Source organism: Pristiophorus japonicus, chromosome 8 (assembly GCF_044704955.1).
Source record: "Pristiophorus japonicus isolate sPriJap1 chromosome 8, sPriJap1.hap1, whole genome shotgun sequence".
NCBI lineage: Eukaryota > Metazoa > Chordata > Chondrichthyes > Pristiophoridae > Pristiophorus > Pristiophorus japonicus.
Window position 1 is genome coordinate 143,230,177 of NC_091984.1, and position 17,875 is coordinate 143,248,051.

The window sequence follows — 17,875 nt, forward strand, 5'->3', positions numbered from 1 at the left end:
GGCAGTCGGCCAACAAATAACAATGATGTTGCTGGCCGCCTTTAAGGGCGGCTAGTGCTGAGAACATAAGAATATAAGAAATAGGAGCAGGAGTCGGCCATACGGCCCCTCGAGCCTGCTCCGTCATTCAGCAAGATCATGGCTGATCTGATCCTGGTCTCAACTCTACTTCCCTGCCTGCTCCCCATAACCCTTGACTCCCTTATCATACAAAAATGAGAAAGTGCTGCACTGTTGGAGGTGCTATCTGTCGGATGAGACGTTAACCCTGCTCTCTCAGGTGGGTGTAAAAGATACCATGGCACTATTTTGAAGAAGAGCAGAGGAGTTCTCCCCCTGTGTGTTGGACAATATTCACTCCTCAACCAACATCACAAAAACAGAATATTTGATCATTATCACATTGCTGTTAGTGGGTGCTTGCTGTGCGCAGATTGGCTGCTGTGTTTCCTGCATTACGCAGCGAGTTGTTCTGATCTGAAATGCACTGCCTGAAGCTGATTCAATAGTAACTTTCAAAAGGGAATTCGGTAAATATTTGAGAGAGAAACATTTTCAGGGCTATGGGGAAAGAGCAGGGGGAGTGGGACACTTGGATCGCTCTTTCAAAGCGCCAGCACAGGCACGATGGGCCCAATGTTTGATGTGTGATTCTATGATTACAACAGTGACTACACTTCAAAAGTACTTAACTGGGGGTAAAGCGCTTTGGGACGTCCTGAGTTTGTGAAAGGCGCTATAGAAATGCAAGTCCTCTATAAAAGCCAGGGCCATATCCTCAGGACGTCCCAAAGCACTTTACTGTTAGCCACATTTTGGAATGTCTCCAATAGTTTCTCAATGTCTGCCACCTTTGGGGTGAAAATAAAGCTTGAGTTTTGTCGCGCTGGTTAATGTTATAGGAGAAGACGGAAGGCCCCTGGGTCACTCTTCTCATCTGTTTAGTTTACTGTGGTTTGGGGGCGGGACGCACTGGTCTGGCGCTCCGTTCAACACCACACCCACTTTCAACACAAACACACAGTTAAGTACTTTTGAAGTGAGAAACAGAGAGTGGGTCGAAAAGCAGCAAGTATATTGTTTAGTCTGTTTTCTTCAACAGAGAAACGACAAAGAACTTTGGACGAAGAGTTTATAAATGGGTGAGTTTAGAATCTGAACACTTTAAAAGCTGCATCTGTTGGTGTTTGATTTAATTTTGGACAGTATGTTTCTGTACCAGCTCTGCAAGGGCTGCATTAATGATACTGAAAGTGAAAGTGTCTTAATAACAGACTGTTTCCTGGTGATACAGTATTTGTAACCCGTCTGCTTAATGTTAACTTTGGGTTTGTTGTAATCTGCGAAACAAACTGAAACATCAATGAAATTTACAAGGAGCAAACGATGAGTTTCATTTCTGAAAGCATTTGCCTTTTCTATCATGTGATCAGGCTGTTCCTGGGTTGGAAAGGAGCAGGGAGGTTGTTCAATAAATCCCACTTGCGTTTGGGCCTAAAAACCCAGCGTGATTGTTAACTCTCTGAAGGCCTGAATAGTCTGCTGTCTGTGACTGCTCCTGTGCACCATATCCCACAACCTTTCACACAGCTGCAGGCTGCAAACTCCAGATGCAAAGGCGTTTATTAAGATTGTTGATTACAGCTATCAGTTTGTGAAATACTTAGAAGAGGAAAGATGTGATTGCACGAGAGAGGGTACAGAGGAGATTTACGAGGATGTTGCCTGGACTGGAGAATTTTAGCTATGAGGAAAGATTCGATAGGCTGGGATTGTTTTCCTTGGAACAGAGGAGGCTGAGGGGAGACCTTATTGAGGTATATAAAATTATGAGGGGGCCTAGATAGAGTGGATAGGACGGACCTTTTCCCTTAGCAGACTGGTCAACAACTGGGGGCATAGATTTAAAGTAATTGATAGGAGGTTTAGAGGGGATTTGAGGGGAAATGTCTTCACCCAGAGAGTGGTGGGGGTCTGGAACTCACTGCCTGAAAGGGTGGTAGAGGCAGAAACCCTCACCACATTTAAAAAGTACTTGGATGTGCACTTGAAGTGCCGTAACTTACAGGGCTATGGACCCAGAGCTGGAAAATGGGATTAGGCTGGGTAGCTCTTTGTTGGCCGGCGCAGACACGATGGGCCGAATGGCCTCCTTTCATCCTGTAAATTTCTCTGATTCTGTGAGGGGCTGGATGGGTATGTTCAGTACACAGGCCAGCTGGGCTACTGATCACACTGTGAGTCTGCTTAAACATAGAATCAGACAGCACAGAAGGGGCCATTCAGCCCATCGTGTCAGTGCCGGCCCTTAGTCCCACTCCCGACTCTTTCCCTACAGCCCTGCTAATGCTTCCTTTTTAAGAATTAACCAATTCCCTTAGTTTCTACTGAATCTGCTTCCACCGCCCTTTCAGGCAGTGCATTCCAGATCACAACAACTCGCTGCGTAAAAAGATTCCCCTCACCTCCGCCTTGGGTTTTGTGCCAGTTATCGAAAATCTGTGTCCTCTGGTTACCGACCCTCTGCCTGTGGAAACGGTTTCTCCTGACCTACTCTATCAAAGCCCTCCATTAAATCGCCCCTTAACCTTCTCTGCTCTAAGAAGAACAATCCCAGCTTCTCTAGTCCCTCCACATAACGGAGGTCCCACATCCCTGGGATAATTCTGCAGCTGCAGTTGCAGGGGTTTAAGTTGATCCATGAGAAGGATTGGTCTTCAGATTCAATCAAAACTCCACTCGCCGTTTGATTCGTTGCCTCCTCTGTATTTCTGCCCACCACTTGTGGCATGCTGGTGCTTTGTATTGTTCTATTTTAATATAGGCTGTGAATTGTGAGGATATGTTATCGTGGCTACACTGTCCATTTAATACAACATCGACAAGGCCAGCTGGAAATGGTGCAAGGTGCTGTTACCCAGCACTGAAATCAGGTAGACTAACACAGCTGTAAGAATTCGGCGAAAACATCGACAGCAAAAGCATCAACTTTTGGACTTATACTTTTGGACTTTAAGTTTTGGAACTTGGCTGTTGCTGCAGAAGGGCAGACAGCCTGATGTGGGACAGGTCCAAACATGTCCCACAGGAATACACATCAGGTGGGCAGGGCAGGAACCAATGGCTGAAATGGCAGGAAGATGGTGGTTGATGGGGGGGGGGGAACACCCTTTGCCATACAATCAGTGAGAGATCAAGAGGATTGGTTGGTGCTCAAAGGAAGTTTTTCGACCAGCGAGACTCTTTGGAACCTTATCGAGGAAACAGCCAGTAACAAAGGAACAGGCCGAGGACATTGATTTTGCTCTTTCAGCTGCACTGCCTCAGGCGAAAGGACAGTTGAACTTTTGGCACGAGAAGAAGAATTTTGCAGGTATAAAAGTGGCAGTTTGCAGCCATCTCTCTTTCTCTCCACTTCGACGCTGACTCGCTTCGTTCAACGCACAAGGACTGAGCACTCTGGCTGGGATGGAGAGAAGAAACAACATATGAGCAAAGAGAGCCTCGCTATTTCGACTGGGAAGCTGAGTTTGAGACTGCACTTGAATATCACAGATTAGTACAGAACCAGAAGATACGCCTCATCGGGAGAAGCAACGAGTCAGCCAGAGGGGTAATTGGTGAGCATTTATCCCAGCCAACACAACTTTAAGACCACTGCATAGGTGAAGGGGTGTCATGTGTCCCAACCAAGCCTTAGGGGTTTTAGTGGGGAGGTTTTAGCACGGATCATAAGCGTACGCACAATTCTGTTGGACAGATTGCGAAAGTGCATTTTTGAATCTGAGCAGGGGTGTTTAAGACGTGGGTACTTCGCTTTAGTGGCCTGTTCAGACGGGCCAGGTTGTGTGTTGTACTGTGTTTGTTTTACATCACTAGGGTGTGTTTTACTGGGTGCAGGTGTGTGCTTTCACTTGAATAAAAGCATTGTGACGGTTGAGACTGAAAGATCTGGCTATAACTGTGTGTTTCTGTTCACCACTATAATTCCGGTGTCTAGAACTGGGGGCGTGATTCAAAACCACCACGGGCAAAACCACCACGAGCTAAACCACCATGGGCTAAACCAGCGAGGGCAAAACCAGCGAGGGCAAAACCACCGAGGGTAAAACCACTTACAGAGCATATACTTTTCTCAGGGTCAGGTTGTTGCATTGTGAACGAATTTTACACTTGTAGCAGACTTGGTTCAGTGGGCAGCACTCTCACCACTGAGTGCGAATGTTGTGGATTCAACTGGGGCACAGAAATCAAGGCTGATGGAGTGCTGCACTGTCAGAGGTGCTGTCTTTCAGATGAGACATGAAAGCAAGGCCAGATCTGCCCCCTCACGTGGACATAAAATATTCCAGAGCACGATTTTGAAGCATGGCTGGAGCGTTCCCCGCAGTGTCCTGGGAGTAGGGAGCCCCCCTATCTCAGCCAGGGGGCTGGGCCACTCCCCTATTTCCCCCCGGGTACTGGACCCTAATCCACCAGGGACTGGGCCCCTCCCCCATCTCCCCCCAGGGACTGGGCCCCTCCCCCATCTCCTCTCGAGGACTGGGCCCCTCCCCCATCTCCCCCCGGGGACTGGGCCCCTCCCCCCGGGGACTGGGCCCCTCCCCCATCTCCCCCCGGGGACTGGGCCCCTCCCCCATCTCCCCCCGGGGACTGGGCCCCTCCCCCATCTCCCCCCGGGGACTGGGCCCCTCCCCCATCTCCCCCCGGGAATGGGCCCCTTCCCCATCTCCCCTCGAGGACTGGGCCCCTCCCCCATCTCCCCCTGGGGACTGGGCCCCTCCCCCATCTTCCCCCAAGGACTGGGCTCCTCCCCCATCTTCCCCCGGGGACTGGGCCCCTCCCCCATCTCCTCTCGGGGACTGGGCCCCTCACCCATCTCCCCCGAGGACTGGACCCCACCCCCGCCCCACCAGTGCCTGGGCACCTCCCCCATTGTAAAGTCCTGTCCCCTCAGTACAGATTCACACGAGGCATGTAGTGAAGTCAAGGTCACTCTGGACCTGCACCTTTATTTCACAGCTCTGGAATGCTGCACTTGCCTGAGACCTGTCCTTATATACCTGTCTCTTGCAAGTGCACCCCCGGTGGTAAGGTATGCTGGTGGTTACAGGTCATATCTTATTACAGTCTTGTATAGAATGTTACACAGTTATATATAATAATGTAAGATACATGACATCACCCTTCCCCAAGGTCTTATTGTCTTTATAGGTTCAGTCTATCAGGTGGTCTACGCTCTCGCGTGGAGCGTCTGAGTTGTGGTTCAGTTGTTTGCCTTGGTGTCTGTTTTTCTTTGGGTGTGGTTGCTGATATCTCACCTGGGCTGTCTGTTTTGAATGGTGTGATTGTTGTTGACTTGCCTGGGCTGTCTGTTGGGATTGCCCTTTCCTCAGGTTGTTCCCTCTGTCCACCAGGTGTGGTGCGAGTTCCACATTGTAGTCTGTCTCTGGTTCCGCAGTGTTGTTGGTAAATCTACTTTTGACTTGGTCTACATGCCTCCGGCAGGTTTTGCCATTGTCCATTTGTACTACCAGTAGCCTGTTTCCTTTCTTGCCCGTTACTGTCCCTGCAAGCCATTTGGGACCCCTGCCATAGTTTAGTACAAACACTGTGTCCCCAATCTCATTCCATCTTCCCCTCGAATTTCTGTCATGGTACTCCGTCATCTTACGGCGCTTTGCCTGAACGATTTCGTGCATGTCTGGGAGGATTAATGAGAGCCTTGTTTTTAAAGTCCTTTTCATCAACAGTTACGCGGGGGTGATCCCAGTCAGTGAGTGCGGACCGAGATCTGTATGCCAGCAGCAGTCGCGAAAGGCGACCCTGCAGAGTGGGACCTTAGATTTTAAGCATGCCTTGTTTAATGATTTGCACTGCTCTCTCCGCCTGGCCGTTGGAGGCCGGCTTGAACGGTGCCATCTTGACGTGATTTATGCCGTGGTCAATTATAAAGTCTTGGAATTCTGCGCTGGTGAAGCACGGACCATTGTCACTGACCAATATGTCAGGGATTCCGTGCGTTGCAAACATGGTTGCGAGGCTATCCACAGTGGTGGAGGTTGTGCTCGAGTTTAAAATGGTGCATTCGATCCACTTTGAAAATGCATCTACAACTACGAGGAACATTTTGCCCATGAATGGGCCTGCATAGTCTACGTGCACCCGCGACCACGGTTTGGTAGGCCAGGGCCAGGGGCTCAGTGGAGCCTCCCTGGGGGCATTGCTGAGTTGGGCACAAATGGTGTACCTTCGGACGCAGAGCTCCAAGTCCGCGTCAATACCAGGCCACCAGACATGGGATCGGGCTATGGCCTTCATGAGAACGATCCCCGGGTGCTCGTGGTGGAGCTCCCGGACAAATGCCTCTCTGCCTCGCAGAGGCATGACTACTCGGCTGCCCCACATCAGGAAGTCTGCTTGCAGTGATAGCTTATGCATGCGCCTGTGAAAGAGTTTTAATTCCTCGGGGCAGGCATCGCGAGCCTCTGCCCAGTCACCAGTTAGGACACATCTTTTTACTAAGGATAACGTGGGGTTGCTGGCTGTCCAGGCTCTGATTTGGTGAGCCGTCATGGGCGAATCTGTGGACTCAAAGGCATTGATTGCCATGACTATCTCACAGTCCTGTTCGTCAGACCCTTCTGTGGTCACCAGGGGTAGCCTGCTGAGCGCGTCGGCACAGTTGTCTGTGCCTTATGGTATAGTCGTAGGACGCCAGCATGAGTGCCCACCGTTGAATTTGCACCGAGGCATTGGCGTTTATTGCCTTGCTCTCGGATAGGAGGGACGTGAGGGGCTTGTGGTTGGTTTCTAACGCGAACTTGGCCCCGAAAAGGTATTGGTGCATCTTTTTGACACCGTACATGCATGCGAGCGCCTCCTTCTCTACCATTCCGTACCCGCGATCCGCCCGTGAAAGTGACTTGGAGGCATAAGCTATGGGTTGTAATTTGCCCACACTATTGACATGTTGCAAAATGCACCCGACCCCATACGCTGACGCATCGCATGTGAGAACTAACTTTTTACCTGGGTCAAAGAAAGTCAAAACACTGTTGGAATGCAGAAGGTTGCGTGCCTTATTGAAGGCGTGTTCCTGGGCGTCCCCCCAAAACCAATTGCACCCCTTCCTGAGTAGCACGTGGAGAGGCTCCAGCAGTGTGCTTAAGTTCTGCATAAAGTTCCCAAGGTAATTGAGTAGCCCGAGAAAGGCGCGCAGTTCTGAGACATTCCGGGGCCTGGGTGCCAGGCGAATTGCTTCTGTTTTGGACTCTGTTGGGCGGATTCCATCAGTGGCAATCCTTCTGCCCAAAAATTCAACCTCGGGTGCAAGAAACAGGCACTTGGATTTCTTGACTCGTAGGCCTACCCGATCCAACCGCTTTAGTACTTCCTCCAAATTACGGAGATGGGAGTCGGTGTCCCTGCCTGTGATAAGTGTGTCGTCTTGAAATACAACTGTCCCCGGGATGGACTTGAGCAGACTCTCCATGGTGCGCTGGAATATGGCAGCTGCCGACCTGATGCCGAATGACCATCGATTGTACATGAAAAGGCCTCGATGTGTGTTGATGGTGGTGAGTAGCTTGGATTCCTCGGTCAATTCATGCGTCATATATGCAGATGTGAGGTCTAATTTTGAGAAAAGTTTACCTCCAGCCAATGTGGCAAATAAGTCCTCCGCTCTGGGCAACGGGTACTGGACCTATAGGGAGACTCTGGTTATGGTAGATTTGTAGTCCCTACAGATTCGTACGAATCCATCAGGCTTCATGACTGGGACAATGGGACTTGCCCAGTCGCTAAATTCCACAGGTGATATCATGCCTTCCCGCAGAAGCCTGTCTAGTTCGCGTTCAATCTTTTCCCTCATCACATAGGGTGCAGCTCTGGCCTTGTGATAGACCGGTCTAGCATCCTGTGTGATGTAGATTTTGACTTTGGCCCCTTTGAAAGTGCCAACACCTGGCTGAAAGAAATGTTCAAATCGCTTTATAACTGTTGAGCAGGAGGTCCGTTCCTCTAATGACATGGCATGGACATCATCCCATTTCCAGTTTAGTTTTGCCAGCCAGCTTCTCCCCAGCAGTGCTGGGGGGTCTCCGGGGACAATCCACAGGGGAAGTCGGTTCACTGTCCCTTTGTGTGTGACAGAAAGCATGGCGCTGCCGAGGACTGGTACGATTTCTTTGGTATAGGTCCTTAGTTTGGTGTCGACCCTTGTGAGTTTTGGTCTGTCTCTTTTATGCGGCCACAGTTGTTCAAATTGTTAAGCGCCCATGAGAGATTGACTCGCTCCCGTATCCAGCTCCATGTTGACAAATATCCCGTTGAGTAGGACCCTCAAATTATAGGAGGCGTCCTGTTGTAGGAGCAGAGGCTATTGATCGTGTTGACCCGCTGTACATCGGTGTGCCGTGTACTGTCCCCACCATCTTCTGGTCCACTTTCCGACCCATCCGATTCGTATACCAGCCGAGCTGCCTTTTTTTGCACATGCGGGCCAAATGCTCTGTATATTCACAATTTCTGCAAACAGCCTGCTGAAATCGACATCCCCTTGGTGAGTGCCCACCCCCACACCTCCAGCACAGACGTGTTCCATTGTTCAAAGTGTTCCCAAAGAATGAGCTACGTTCGGCTGATCTCTCTTCAGCTTCTCTCAGTTTGTAGTTGATTTCTCGCATTGTGGGTTGATGAGGTGTGAACGGCCATTCCTGTGGCCCTTGATGGCTTCTGCCTGCTGTCGAGAGCCTGTTCTCCTGGTTTTGTCTGTGTGTGGGGATAGCAGCTTGTTTAGTGCTTGTTCCGATATTTTGTTAGTTTTCGTACCTGCTTTATAAATCAACCTCGTTTCTTCTTCCCCGACCAAGAATGTCTGTGCAACCAGTGCTGCTGCCTCTAAGGTCAGGTTCTTGGTCTGTATAAGCTTTTGGAATATGCCTACGTGGCCTATTCCTTCAATGAAAAAGTCTCTCAGCATTTCTCTCCTCAGTTCATCGGAGAATTCACATAAACTAACCAACCTCCGAAGTTCCGCTACGAAGTCGGGTATGCTCTGGCCCACACAGCATCTGTAGTTGTAGAACCTGTGTCTGGCCATGTGTAGGCTGCTCGCTGGCTTCAGGTGGTCTCTTAGCAGTGTGCTCAATTCTTCAAATGACTTGCTTGCTGGTTTCTCGGGTGCCAGCAGATCCTTCATTAAGGCGTATGTTTTCGAGCCACAGCTGGTCAAGAGATGGGCTCTTCTCTTGTCTGCCTTATCGTCTCCTAACCAGTCTTTGGTTACAAAGCTTTGCTGGAGCCTTTCTATAAAGTCCTCCCAATTGTCTCCCGCATTGTACTTTTCATCTGATCTGTTGTTCGCCATTCTGTGGATTCTGTAATCCCGTAACCCGTCGCCACTGTAAAGTCCTGTCCCCTCAGTACAGATTCACACGAGGCATGTAGTGAAGTCAAGGTCACTCTGGACCTGCACCTTTATTTCACAGCTCTGGAATGCTGCACTTGCCTGAGACCTGTCCTTATATACCTGTCTCTTGCAAGTGCACCCCCGGTGGTAAGGTATGCTGGTGGTTACAGGTCATATCTTATTACAATCATGTATAGCATTTTACGATACAGTTATATATAATAATGTAAGATACATGACATCACCCTCCCCCCAGGGACTGTACCCCTCCCCCATCTCCCCCCGGGGGAATGGGCCCTTCCCCCATCTCCCCCCGGGAACTGAGCTCCTCCCCCATCTCACCCCGGGGACTGGGCCCCTCCCCCATCTCCCACTGGGAACTGAGCCCCTCCCCCATCTCCCACTGGGAACTGAGCCCCTCCCCCATCTCACCCCGGGGACTTGGCCCCTCCCCCATCTCACTCCGGAGACTTGGCCCCTCCCCCATCTCACCCCGGGGACTTGGCCCCTCCCCCATCTCACCCCGGGGACATGGCCCCTCACCCATCTCCCCCCGGGAACTGAGCCCCTCCCCATCTCACCCCGGGGACTTGGCCCCTCCCCATCTCACCCCGGGGACTTGGCCCCTCCCCCATCTCACCCCGGGGACAGGGCACCTCCCCCATCTCACCCCGGGGACTGGGCCCCTCCCCATCTCCCCCCGGGAACTGAGCCCCTCCCCATCTCACCCCGGGGACTTGGCCCCTCCCCCATCTCACCCCGGGGACTGGGCCCCTCCCCATCTACCCCCGGGAACTGAGCCCCTCCCCATCTCACCCCGGGGACTTGGCCCCTCCCCACCTCACCCCGGGGACAGGGCCCCTCCCCATCTTCCCCCGGGGACTGGGCCCCTCCCCCATCTCACCCCGGGGACTGGGCCCCTCCCCATCTCCCCCCGGGAACTGAGCCTCTCCCCATCTCACCCCGGGGACTTGGCCCCACCATCCATCTCCCCCCGGGAACAGGGCCCCTCCCCATCTTCCCCCGGGGACTTGGCCCCTCCCCATCTCACCCCGGGGACAGGGCCCCTCCCCATCTTCCCCCGGGGACTGGGCCCCTCCCCCATCTCCCCCGGGGACTGGGCCCCTCCCCCATCTCCCCCGGGGACTGGCCCCTCCCCCATCTCCCCCCGGGATCTGAGCCCCTCCCCATCTCACCCCGGGGACTGGGCCCCTCCCCCATCTTCCCCCGGGGACTGGGCCCCTCCCCCATCTCCCCTCGGGAACTGAGCCCCTCCCCATCTCACCCCAGGGATTGGACCCCTCCCCCATCTCCCCCCGGGGACTTGGCCCCTCCCCATCTCACCCCGGGGACTGGGCCCCTCACCCAACTCCCCCTGGGAACTGAGCCCCTCCCCGTCTCCCCCTGGGGACTGGGCCCCTCCCCCATCTCACCCCGGGGACTGGGCCCCTCCCCCATCTCCCCAGGGATTGGGCCCCTCCCCCAGGGACTGGGCCCCTCCCCCATCTCCCCCCAGGGACTGGGCCCCTCCCCCATCTCACCCCAGGGACTGGGCCCCTCCCCCAGGGACTGGGCCCCTCCTCCATCTCCCCCAGGGACTGGGCCCTCCCCCATCCATCCAACACCCTCCCACAGGGGTCAGCGATGGCCCTCCGCACACACACACACGGGACAGAGACCTTTGTTGGATTTGGTTCTATAACTTGTTTTGTGAAAGGCTCCAGGTGGCACTGAATGATTGACAGGCCTTGTGTAAAGAGCCAGGACCATGCACCGTGTGGCAGTGGCCATGTTTAGTGTGTCCAAGCACAGAGCTTGTGATGTAAATTGTCGGCAACACACACACACACACACACGAAGATTTCGGCCTCAGTGTTAAGCAGTACGCAGACACGGACTCAGTGATCTTGGGCATGCGCAGATGGGAGATGGGGTGCACATGTGCTAAATGGAGCGGGGCGGGAGCACGGGACATGAGCTGTGGGTGCGGGTCATGACCCTGTGAGACGAGGCTGGCATTTCCACTCCTGACCGCTGTGGGGAGCCAGCGGCTGCCATATTGTGGCGCACATTCAACTGTCAGATTTTCAAAAGAGGAAAATAATGCTGGTTAAATATTGGACCATTTACAGATGGATTCCCTTAAAGGAAGAAAGACTTGCATTTATATAACGCCTTTCACGACAAACAGACGTCCCAAAGCACTTTACAGCCAATGAAGTACTTTTGGAGTGTAGTCACTGTTGTAATGTGGGAAACACCGCAGTCAATTTGCGCACAGCAAGCTCCCACAAACAGTAATGTGATAATGACCAGATAATCTGTTTTTGTTATGTTGATTGAGGGGTAACGTGATTGGGTCCGTGGTGGATCCGTTGGTCAGGATCATGGCCTGCATGTCGTTGTGGAGCAGGCGGAGGATGGTGACAAACTTTTGGGGGGCAGACGAAATGGAGGAGGACGCTCCACAGACCCTCGCGGTTAACAGTGTCAAAGGTCTTTGAGGTCAAAGAAGGCCATGGACAAGGGTTGGTGCTGTTCCCTGCTTTTCTCTTGCAGTTGTCGCGCCGTAAAGATCATGTCCGTTGTACCCCGTAGTGGACGGAATCCGCATTGTGACTCCGGCAGGATCTCCTCAGCCACAGGGAGAAGACGGTTGAGGAGGATTCTATTGAAGACTTATCCAGTGGCTGATGACAGGGAGATTGCTCTGCAGTTGCCGTAGTCGGACTTGTCCCCTTTTTTAAAGATTGGTCACAATTACTGTATCTCTGAGATCTCCCGGCATGCTCTCCTCCCTCCTCATGAGAGTGATGAGGTCATGCATTTGTGCCAATAGTGCCTCTCCGCCATACTTTAGTGTCTTATTGTTCTTGAGCTGTCGATGGCCTTTTCTACCTCGTGAAGGGCTGGGGTTTTGCTGAGGAGGTGGTGGGTAGCATGCTGCGGGATGGAGTTGAGAACACTCAAGTCAAAGGCAGAGTCTCGGTTAAGGAGATCTTCTAAATGCTCCTTCCAGCGGATCCTGACTGCCTCGGTGTCCTTGATGAGGCTCCCTGTTCTTGGCCAGCAGTGGGGTGGGGCCTTGGGAGTTTGGACCATAGGTGGCCTTGACTGCGATGAAGAATCCTCGTACATCATGGCTGTCGGCCAGCTGCTGAATCTCCTGTGCTTTCTCCATCCACCACCTGTTCTTTAGGCTCCGGGTTTTTTGTTGGACCTCGGCCTTAATCCGTCTGTAAAGCTGCTTTGCTGCTCCCGAGTTGGGTTGTTGCTTGAGGCTCAGAAATGCCCTGCGCTAGCAAACTATTAGCTGTTGGATCTCCTGATCATTCTCATCAAACCAGTCCTGATGTTTCCTGGTTGAGTGACCGAGGGTCTTTTCGCAGGCACTGGCTATGGAGGCCTGGAGGGCAAACCAAGCGCTGTGGGCATTCTGTGTCTCGGGGCCATCAAGGGTCGCCAGGTTAGCAGTGAGGCGCTGGCTGTATAGGGCACTGCTTCTTTTGCCATCGTCCCTTTGAGGCTATGTTGATGTCGATGATGGATCGGATTAAGCAGTGGTCCGTCCAGCAGTCGTCGGCTCCTGTCATGGCGCGGGTGATGCAGACGTCCTTGCGATCCCTGGCTCGGATGATGACATGGTCGAGCAGGTGTTTGGAGTGAGGGTGTTGCCATGATGCCTTGTATTTGTCCCTCTGTCGGAACAAAGTGTTGCTGATGACAAGGTCATGTTCTAGGCATTTTGTCAGGAGTAGGGTATCGCTGGACTTGGCTTTCCCTACCCTCTCTCTGCCGATCACGCCTCCCTAGAGGTCTGTGACCTTACCGACTCTGGCATTGAAGTCACCGAGGAGGATCAGTTTGTCGTCCGTAGGGACGTGGGACAGCGATTGTTCGAGGCTGGAGTAAAATCCCTTTTTGGCTTCATTTGTTGCATCGTGTGTTGGGGCATACTGTTCTGGGCTAGGGTTGTCGAAATCTCGACTCCCAATAAACGACTCAGACACCTTCAGCTCTGGCAGAAGTTTCTTTAATTTACTTGCAGCGAGGAGGAAGGTCTCACCCAGTCAAAGGCTAAGTGGAGACCCCCCGAAATTGTACAATTTCACGAGATATTTATACAGTAAAACCCAAGTTATGGCCTCTCCCTGTGTATTGGCTCTGTCTTGCAGTCAGTGAATACAGATAAAGAGTTAATTACTACATCCTTGTCCTGACATGGTTTCCAGATATTTCCTTTTGTGAGGGTTATTAGTTGACCAGCCGGCCATTACTCGATGAGAGTGTGGTAATGAGCTATTACCTGCATTGCATTGTGTCAGGATTGTCCAGTTTCCTGGTCAGTTATCTTTTTGCATCAAATGGCTGAGGTTTCTACAAGAGATAATGGCTGGTGGTTTGAGTACTTCGAAAAGGGTGGGGTGGAGTGGAACTGGTGTTGTATAGACAATAGGAGAGCACCATGGGGGGTACTTGTCTCAGCAGGACTTGCCTCCTAGCTGTCTGGTGGCTATCAGCCATTTCAAGCCAGGTTTAGCTGTTTATGCAAACCGACTGCTTGTTGCAGAAATTTCTGGAAGGACCAGGACTCCATTTTGTTTTATATTAAAAAGGGCACAAAAATACAGTGTGATACAGCTTAGATAAAAATACATTTCCACATTTCCCCCATTTTGTCCTTCACAAGGACAACTTAATCCATTCTGATCTTGTACAGTCTCTATTTCCATTTCCACACAAGAGCCTTCAGTAGTTGTTGCTACCATAACTCTAGCCGTGGTCTCGGTAGATAACATAGTTTTTCCCACCCTGACACAGCAACACTTAAGGATGACAAATAATAGATACAGGGCGATGACTATCAGCAGGAATATGATCAAACCCTGTACCACAGATCTCCCTAGGGATCCCAACCATCCTGATGCCCACTCCCATAAGGTGGTACCGTCCTGGCCAACTGTCTGTTTGTACTCTATTACCTTGTTCCTAATGTATTCAGCTAGACTGCTGATTTCTTCTGACTTATCCAGGATATACGTACAGCATTGTCCACCTATTAATGCGCATGTCCCTCCTTCTTTGGCGAGGAGATAATCTAAGGCCATACGATTTTGGAGAGCCACTGTTCGAATAGCTACCATTTCATCATTCACCCCTTCGAAGGCTTGGGAAGTTGTGTTGGCTACTGATTCGACTAAGTTAGCCAGTTCCCGTAACTGCCATTCGGTTGATGCTATTCCATAGGGTGGCACCATTACCTTGAATATTCCATTTAGCCATGTCAAATCCCGTTTAAATCTATGACTTCCATAGGCATCCCTTAGAGTCTTTATTGATCTGATAAAGGGTACCACATATCCTAAGTAACAGGACCCTGTCCAGTTGGCTGGTAACCATGGGTGGGCTTTATGGCCACAAATAAAGTAGGTGCAATTATAGGACGTCAGCTCCTGGTCCTTTCGCGCCATCCATACTCGAGTGGTCTCACCTTCCCACCCTTCACCTGGGGCTTTGTTATGGACCATTGTCCAGCCAACGGTTGCTATCTTTCTCCCATCAGTGGGATTAGTTGTGGCTTGCCATTTAATCATTTGGGAACACTTGCTGCGTCCCATTTCTGGTCCTTTAGTCTCATCACTCACTAGGCATATTATACCTTCAGGATTTCCTATTCCGGGAGTAATACTTAGGCAGGGTGGCTGACGGTTATTATTATAATTGGGCTGGTACTATCCCTGGAAGGCTGTAAGTTTACACCCTGCTGACCTCCATTCTGTTAGATCCTTCGTTTCTGACACCTTGGTTAGGTTTGTCCTATTTTGCACTATCAACCATTCTACCATTTCTGATTCATTAAAGGGGACAGATCTCAGGGGAATACCCCCTTCGGAGTGGACAGGTACATGGGAACATATCCAACAACTCGACAAGTTTCTTTCTTGAGTGCCATAAATACATTTACTTGCAGTTCCCTTCGGTGGCGTGACTGTACCCCTGGTATAATCAATAATGCAAAGTAAAACCCTATCAAGCCCAGCACCATCAGTCCCCATAGTCCATACGGTTCCTTATTCAGTCTTCCTTTTTCTGTTCCTCTGGTTCCTTCTTCCTTTCCTCCTGGTCGGGTGCCCTTTTGCAATGGGACGCATGGATCCATGTTGGTCTTTCCTTTACCTTGATTGCAGTATTAGTCGCCAGCAAGACCTGGTATGGTCCTTCAAATCTTGGCTGTAGACTGCTTTTTCTTTTAAAGATTTTGATGTAAATGAATTCCCCGGGCTCCAGGTTATGACATTTCCCTTCCGCTGGCTTGACTTGAGATCCTTTACCTGTGAATGAAAGCTGGAAAATACATTTGGTTAGTGCAATACAATAATTCAACATATTTTCCTCCATTTTGGATGTCCATTTATTTTGCAGTAAATGGTGCTGTAAAAGGTAGTCGTTGGGGACGTCCCATAACTATCTCATGCGGTAACAGGCCTGTTGTTCTGTTGACTGCAGATCGCATTACCATCAAAGCTAAGGGCAGCAGTTCTGTCCATTTCAGTCCAGTGTCATTGCATAATTTTGCGAGCTTATTTTTAAGCATTCCATTATATCTTTCAACAAGTCCAGCTGATTGTGGATGATAACTGCAATGAAAACGTTGATTAATCTGTAAAGCTTTACACATTTCTCTTATAACAGTCCCTGTGAAATGTGACCCGTTATCACTAGAAAGCTTAGCAGGGATTCCGAAGCGCGGTACGATTTCTTTTAACAAACATTTAGCAACAGTAGTGGCATCAGCCTTTTTACATGGAAAGGCTTCAATCCATCTAGAGAACACATCTACAATAACTAATACATACTTGAATCCCATACACATAGGTAATTCAATAAAATCCATTTGTAAATGTACAAAAGGCCCGACTGGATTTGGGTGGGAGGCAGATTCTACTTTTTCCGTCTTACCCGGATTCATTGTCTGACAGGTAACACAATTTTCACAGATTTGTTTTGCAAATGCCGAAATACCTGGTGCATACCAAGTTGCCAAAATATAATCTGCCAATCCCCCTTTGCCTGCATGTGTGAATGTATGAACACATCGGGCAATCCATGGAAGTAAGGATCTGGGCGCCACCACGCGGCCGTCGTGGTGAACCCATATTCCTTCTAGATGTTTATAACATTGATCCTTCGTCCAGGTCACCACCTCCTCCGTACTGGCCTATGTCTGAAAGGTCAGCACATCATTAATAGTGGGTGGTGGGTCTGAGCAATTATTTTTCCTTAGTGGGAACAATGACACCTGCATCCCCCCTTTTGATAGAGTTGCTGACATAACTGCATTATCAGCTCTGGCATTCCCAAGTGCCACCTCATTCGACTGGCCTGTATGTGCTTGGCATTAGATAATGGCAAGTTTCAAGGGGCATTGAATGGCTCGCAGGAGATTTTCCACTTGTTCTGCATTTTTGATAGTGGTTCCTGAAGAAGTCAGGTACCTGCGAATCTTCCAAATTTGTCCATAGTCATGTGATACCCCAAAAGATATCTGGATTCGGTGTAGATACTAACTGTTCGTCCTTTAGCCAGAATACAGGCTCAAGATAACGCAAACAATTCGGCTTGTTGGGCTGAAAAGGAGTCTGGAAGAGTGGCTGTTTCGACAACATTAAACTGGGTTACAATTGCATAAGCCGCTCTAGGTTGGCCCCTATCATTTCGTAAGGCTGATCCGTCAACATGGTACACTAGATCAGGATTACACATTGGTACATCTGTTAAATTGATTCGTGGTTTAGTCACTAATTCGGTTACCTCTTCACATGAATGGGGTTCGCCGTCTTCTTCCGTGGGGAGTAGAGTGGCTGGATTTAAGGTAGTGCATCTTTTAATGATACGGTTCGGATTTGATAACAGTTCGACAGAAGCAGAAGCTAAGTGTGGGGTGGCACATTTAGTAAGTAAAATCTCAACAGAGTGTGGGATATATAAAACGGTTTGATGATTTAGAGTTATTGTCTTAGCCTGTTGTACAGCGTAATAAGCTGCTGCCAACGAAGGAAGACATCCTGGTAGTCCGCGTGCCACTGGGTCTAGTTGGGCACCGAAATACGCTACCGGTCGCTGCCTGTCCCCATGTAACTGAGTCAAATCAGATTGTGCAAAACCCGACTATGATGAACAAATAAGTTGAATGTCTAAGTGTAATCTGGTAATCCCAAGGCTGGTGCTGAAGTGAGGGACTGCTTAAGACTCTGGAAAGCATTCCGGGATACTTCATTCCAAATCCTTCTTTAAGCATTGTGAGAATATAGTAGATTCATTCACAGCTCGTAGGTCTTGGACAAACCTCCATTTGTCACTATTGGGCTTCTGAACCGGAAGAATCGGTGTGTTACACGGGCTTCTCATTTATGCTTATAGTGATTCACAGATCACAGAATGTAAAGTACTTGTTTTATA

At 50.4% G+C, this 17,875-nt stretch overlaps 1 protein-coding gene across 1 annotated transcript in view; it reads left to right on the forward strand.

Moving 5' to 3' along the window:
* Positions 1–905: 905 nt before the first annotated feature.
* LOC139268194 (2-5A-dependent ribonuclease-like) overlaps positions 906–17,875 on the forward strand; it is a 74,212-nt gene continuing 57,242 nt past the window's right edge. Inside the window, exon 1 of the mRNA XM_070886244.1 lies at positions 906–1,142. The gene's annotated coding sequence lies outside the window, so the exon portion shown is untranslated. The remainder of the gene's footprint in view (positions 1,143–17,875) is intronic.